Genomic DNA, 6,990 nt, shown 5'->3' with positions numbered 1-6,990 from the left:
CATTTTACATCCAGTAGAAAGCGATATGATGTAGCAGAATGACGGTGACCTATCCAGGCTACTAACCATATAGTATATATTTGGCAACGTGAAGGCTCAAGACAATGCAAGAAAGGATAAGAGCCACAATCACAAATGATCAAAGTCTGTTGAAAGTATGGTAAAGGTAAAGTGATTATCTGGCAATATCTGTGAATAGCTTGGCTATTTTCATATTAGACACAACAGGCCTATATGTAAACTCCAATGCCATGACGAGATGCATTTTTTTCTTAATCTTGCCATTATTCTATTCACTTTAAATTCAGGTTCACAACACAAAACTGTCATGCACAAAGTGAGCATGATGAACATAGCTTTCTCAATATAATGCTCGTGCACCGATTTCCTTTGTGGACAAAACTGCTTGTGAGCTCTCAAATATACGCTGCTCGTGTGCAAGTTTTCTCATGCTCTCTCAAATATGCACTGCTCACGCACAAAATTTCTTGTGCGCTCACAGTACACTACTCGCTCAGTGAGATTATATGCAGACTCACAATTTGTGTCTTGTGTTCCCTCTTCCTTTCATGCTTTTTGATATAATTTATATTTGTACACTATTTATTAACAATAACCAAAATACTAAAATAGACTTACATATAAATTTTTTAATCTAATCCACCATAACCTTTTTTGTTGTTTGTTATATGATGAAATATTTCCAATTTCAAACACTTAAGACACAGAGAAAAGAAGTTGAATGCAAAGAATACATTTTTAAAAAACATTTATTAAACATCCAAAAGGTGCACCATACTAATCAAATAAAACAACATTTAAACAAAAATATAACGAATGCAAGCAGAAATGTAACCGATAAAAATAGAGGAAAACTTGATGAGGTATTATAGCCTACTGAACTATTCACTCCTCAAATAAATCTCACTATCAATCCCATTTTATCATGGCAACTAAAATAAATTGAACACGTCTCTGTTGTCTTCCACATTGCTGATGAGATTGTGGAGGACATTTTCCCTGTCATGTACAGTGTTTTGAACAGTTCTACAGTAAAGTACTTCAATTAATCAGTTGTGCTAATACTAGTTGCTATGGTAACACAAGCGTAATATAAACAAATTACCCAGTGCTGTAGTTTTTTTTTTTACAATATAGGGTATACTATACTACAATTCACCACACTTTACTGTAGTAAAACTACACTTTGTATTTCATTTTATCAGTTCACTATTTTTAATACTACAGTATTCTGAAGCATTCATTAACAAATTGTAAATAATACTAGCCTAAAACATAGGCAGTATATCTAACACTCAAAAACACAAGTATTTATTATAGAATTTATCATAACCTTTTAGGGTTTCGTGTATTGCTAATAAATACTGTAGCAATATATAAACCATATCAACATTCTTGGGATAACCAATTGAACAGGAGGATCTCTGGAGAGCAAAAGCACGAAAAGAAGAGGAAACATGAGGCACAAAATGTGAGTCTGCATCATCTGACGGAGCCAGAGCAGATCATTCGCACGTGAGCAGCCGTGTTTTGAGTGCATGCGACCGCGAAAAAAAAATTGCGGTCGAGTTGTCCACGAACAGAGAATTACATGAATGCGCTCTTGTAAAACTGCGCTTACGACTGTTGTCAGTGAAATAACACCATATGCACATACGTCCATCTCGCGAATGTACTGTCTTCTGCTCATCTATTTTGCCACTCTTCCGCTGCACGTCAGGGCTTGACCTTACTGTGAACCGGGCTGAGCCAATAGCCTCGGACCTCGAGCTCAGAGGCTGAAATCATTCCGCGTTCAAAGTAAAAAAGTTCCAATAGCCAGATGCATATTAATGACAACACGCGCATATATTCACTAACCACGAACAGAAAATAGAACTTACTTGCGGTATTTTTTATTTGGTAATGTCTTGCGGGCGAAAAGTTTGTTGTAACGCACGCGTTACTGAACATGTACCGAGTAAAATATTACTGAAAATGTATAAGTAATGCCTTACACTACTGCGTTACAGGAAAATGTAATACATTACTGTAATACATTACTTTTGTAACGCATTACTCCCAACACTGATTATAAGTAGACTGTTAGGTTGGGGTTAGGGTTAGTGTAAGTTGACATGTACTTGCAAAGTTTCTTATTAGTCAGTTCAATGTCTGTTGAAGGAGCAGTATCAACAGATAATAAGCAGACAGTCTACTAATACTCAAATGGGCCATCAAAATAAAGTGTTACCGATATCTTTATGACCATCTTCTTCTATCATCTTTTTTTTTGTCAAACTGTCTACCTTACAGTCATATTCTTAAATTCATGGATCAGGGTGTGGTAAATATAAAGAAGCAAGTGGGACGTTCTCTCAATATAAGAATTGATTCACAAATATGGCCACGTCAGTAAGACTCCATAGAACGAAACCAGTCTATGGTTAAAACTAATGAAAGACTTTATGTTGGAAATGGCAGTAGGAAACAATATACATTTTTGTTAAACCATTATGGGAAAAAAGGTTATGGGTGTCTTAAGTTATTGGTATGGCTCTGAAATATATAAGTCCCAGAATTAAAAGGGTGGACTGGTGCAATGATTCAAACAGAATCTTATGAAGCAAATAGTGTTAGAGAAAAGCAGTCGACATGTCCCTCTGGGAAGAATTTTGCACATATGTCACTGTAAGCTCTCAACATGAATAGACTAATTTTTTTTAGCTTGTCTTGTGTTCTGAGACTATAAAATGTGGGACCATGTACAATTATTGTAGCTAATGTTATACTTTTGTTACATGTCAACATTCCAGAAAGAACAACGAAAATTTTAATTAAATAAAAGAAATTAAAAGAAAAAAATTAAAGAAAAAAGCAAATACAGATAGATTGAAGAGAGCTGTCACCCAGTGGCCATTAAACCTAACTGAACAGGAGAGATTTTGCAAGCGAGAACGGTCCAAAATAGCTGCAGCGACCCCTGGACTGTAACCAGTGACTTAGCAAGCTTCTAGGCTGTTCTTTCAGCAAAATACTCTACTAAATATCGATGTAATTAGTGTATTGGGTGCCCATTTGCACGTGTGTTTTTATGATTCACGTTGCCTTGCATATGTTAGTTCAAAAAATTCAAAATGGAAAACTTGCTGCTTTTATAAGGTTTAATAATGGCCAGATGACATTGCGCCAAACCAGATCATAAACTTAAGTAATGAAAGTTATCAGGAGTAGCCTAGTGCTTTTTTGTTGTTGCATTAATTTGTTCAAATAGTATTTTATTTGTGTGGGGGAAAGGCAACGACCCGGCGCCCTTTATTGGCCAGTTGTATGCTGCAGTAGTATAAAGAGCAACAATGAAAGTGAAAGGATTATTACATCTGAGACGGACAGAAAGCAGCAGGAACAGTAAGTAGATGTGTACGGATGTGTTTGAGAATATGTAGTATGCTTATTTTGTTTTGAGATGATTGAACGTAATGCTCAATGAACCTTGAAAATATTATATAGTGCACCGAAGGCGTTGACAACTCCTGTCAAAATGAGAATAAATCAAAAACGGTCAAGTTATAAAGTTTCAATAATATAGTTTCTATTAGTTTCTTAGGGGAATAGAGCTAAGGATACATGACTACAGGGCTGAGTATTTGTGCAATCCCTATACAGCTTTCAGGCTTAACAAATTCGACTTTTTCAACGAGATTGAAAGTGAAAGTGATTTTAAAGGTATTACAATGAGTAATAAACAAAACTGCACTAAAGAATCAATTGATTAGCTTATGAAAACGTAATTAAAAGTAAAACATTTATAAAAGATTTTTATTCAAATAAAAAGAGTAAAATAAACAAATAATACAAATGAGATAAATAATAATAATTTAAATGAGTTTAAATTAATATAATAATATTCTGAGTAAAATGTAATAATGTAACTTTGCAATAAATGTCAAATTCCATAAAAAATTTTAGACCCATTTTTAACATTATTATTATATTATAAAAAAAAGAATGATTCATATTTGCTAAATCCAATATCAAAATATCAAAAATCCAACCTCAGAAATAAGTGTGACTGTGAGATTTTTCACTTTAAATCTTTTTATTACTCTTATTATTTTAATTGCTCTGACTACTTAATTAAAATGTAGAATCCAGCAGCAATAAGTAAGTGTGTATTTACATTTACTATTTCAGGGTGACACTAATCAGCAGCTTACTACAAAAGACGAGAAGGAGAAAGAGGGAAAATGAGCCAGCTCCAAGCCATTCATGGTGAGACTTTGAAATATTATTGTACTTTACAAAAAAATAAAATAAAATAAATTTATTTTTAATCTATGCTTGTGCCCTAACCCAGAAACACACTATTTATCTAATACAGAAAAAAATTCAAGCGTTAGTTGCAATTTATAATTCTCATTATTAGTAGTGTAAGGCATAAAATGTTTGCTAATAAAATAGCATTATTGTTGTTGTTTTTTGGCTGACAGGAAAATACTACTATGTAATTGAGTCGGGCAGGTCCGGCAACTTACGGATGCAGATCTTAAGTCATCTCCAGCAGCAAAGACCCAACCTGGAGCAGGTGTACAGTGTGAACATGTGTGATGTGATTTTGGTTTTATGCCCCATTACTTCACGGGCAGGAACTGACATTGATGCTGCTCTGAAAAAACTTAATGACTTGTCAGGTAACAGACAGAAGTTACGGTTGAAGAAGATGTTAATGTACTGAAACACCACTGACCATCATATTGTGTCTTTATTTGAAACAGCATTCAAGCCAGCTATTGTCTTAGTCCTGCATCACACTTTTGACCCTGAGAGAGTTGTACCAGACAGCAGCAGAGTTGTAAAGCGGAATGACACACTTACGGTGGACTGCCTTTTCAATGACACAGGGTTGTTACGGTGCAACATAAATGATGATGCACTGAACAAAATTGTTATGCGTTTCAAGCATCAGGTATCATTTATTTCAAGCTCAAAGATGAGTAAAAATTCATTTTGTCTAATATATTTTAACTTCAAAAAGTACTGAACTGATATTATTTGAGTCATTTTATGTTACTGTTCCATGTTCTGTGTAAAAGATTAATGTAATTATAATAATATTAATATAAGTGTTCTTGCAGAAACAAGGGATTATTTATAAACTTATCATCGTGATTGTTGTCGTCTTTGCTGTTTATATATTATACTTTTGAGGAAGGTAAGAAACTTTCACCTTTTGTTGTGATGATCTATCCTAATGAAACAACTTAATATAAACCTGTTTGATTCATATTAAGAGGCGCATTAAATCTCTCTTTTATCAGAACAGAATGAGAGATTTAAATGAAGAAGGAGATGCTTAAAGAAGTGGAATGAAAAACCTGGAGCGTGAGTATCACATCATAGACATGAGATTATTGGGATACAATTGCATTTGTCATTTGCAAGAGTTAACTGAATTCAGATTCTTTTTTTTTTCCACACAGGTCAGATGACGTAGAACACAAATTAAGACAATGTCTGAATTACATACTTTCTGAAATCACAGAGGAGAAATTGTTGCTCATTGATATTAAGAACTTTAAACTAAAACAAGCTGTAAACTCTTCTAATGTTAATAGGTGCATGCAAATAGATAACTGAGCTTTAGCCTGCATGAACAACATTAATACAATGGAGACATTATTGGGAAGTCATGTTAGCACCAAATTGCTACTATTGTAAATAGAATGAAACTACAAAATAACCACACCATTAAAAACATTTTAGGTGCTCAAAGTTAATTGAATTGAATTATATTTTTTCATTAGTTTGCAAATTATGAAATAAAATATGTCCTGATTACAAATATGTCTCATTTACTGTTTTTAAAATACTAAAAAATGCTATGAAATCTGGGAGATAATATTAGCATGTCTTAGAGAATAATTGACAATGGTATTTGAATTATCAGAATAAAAATGCACACACATGAGGTGAAGAGGAGTGGATTTCTAATAATGCAATAGAGTCAATTTTTTACCACATCTAAAGAAAACGTTTCTTAAGCATCTCATTCAATGCCTTTTGTTTTGGTTATTTGATTCTTTAATAGGCTGTGAAGTGTTTTGAAATCATTTAAATTATTTGCCGTAATAGAACTTCAATGCAGTCATGACCTGGAAAACTTAAGCTGTGTGTTTATCTGAAAATAACTGCACACCTTAGAATCAGCCAATCAAAATCAAGCATTCAACAGCCCTATAGTGTAATTGGATATATATTTATTGTAGTAAAGCGATAAGTAGAAGAGCAAAAATCCTACATACCGTAAGTAAGAATATGTAATACTATAGTATCTGACTTGATTAAAAAAAAACTTCAGACTAACAAGGGGAGAAATAATTGTCACCACTGTTGTTTTATTCTGCTGCCTGTTATCTTGGTCACTTTATTTTGATGGTCTGCTTGTTGAATTTTAGTTACCTTGCATCTACATGCCAACTAATTCTCATTAGATTATAAGTAGACTGTTAGGTTGGGGTTAGGGTTAGTGTAAGTTGACATGTACTTGCAAAGTTTCTTATTAATCAGTTCAATGTCTGTTGAAGGAGCGGTATCAACAGATATTAAGCAGACAGTCTACTAATACTCAAATGGACCATCAAAATAAAGTGTTGCCGATATCTTTATGACCATCTTCTTCTATCATCTTTTTTTTTTTTGTCAAACTGTCTACCTTACAGTCATATTCTTAAATTCATGGATCAGGGTGTGGTAAATATAAAGAAGCGAGTGGGACGTTCTCTCAATATAAGAATTGATTCACAAATATGGCCACGTCAGTAAGACTCCATAGAACGAAACCAGTCTATGGTTAAAACTAATGAAAGACAATTTATGTTGGAAATGGCAGTAGGAAACAATATACATTTTTGTTAAACCATTATGGGAAAAAAGGTTATGGATGTCTTGGTATGGCTCTGAAATATTCCCATAATTAAAAAGTCCCATAAT

At 33.5% G+C, this 6,990-nt stretch overlaps 1 long non-coding RNA gene across 1 annotated transcript; it reads left to right on the top strand.

The window, feature by feature from the left end:
• Positions 1 to 5,313: 5,313 nt before the first annotated feature.
• LOC130228569 (uncharacterized) lies at positions 5,314 to 5,842 on the top strand. Its single transcript, XR_008837779.1, has 2 exons — positions 5,314 to 5,382; positions 5,481 to 5,842. It is a non-coding gene; the product is annotated as an uncharacterized LOC130228569 (long non-coding RNA).
• The last annotated feature ends 1,148 nt before the right edge of the window (positions 5,843 to 6,990 follow it).

The sequence above is a fragment of the Danio aesculapii genome, chromosome 5, assembly GCF_903798145.1.
Source record: "Danio aesculapii chromosome 5, fDanAes4.1, whole genome shotgun sequence".
Classification (NCBI taxonomy): domain Eukaryota; kingdom Metazoa; phylum Chordata; class Actinopteri; order Cypriniformes; family Danionidae; genus Danio; species Danio aesculapii.
Note: the sequence above shows the minus strand (reverse complement) of the source record. Positions and strands in the feature narration are given on the sequence as shown.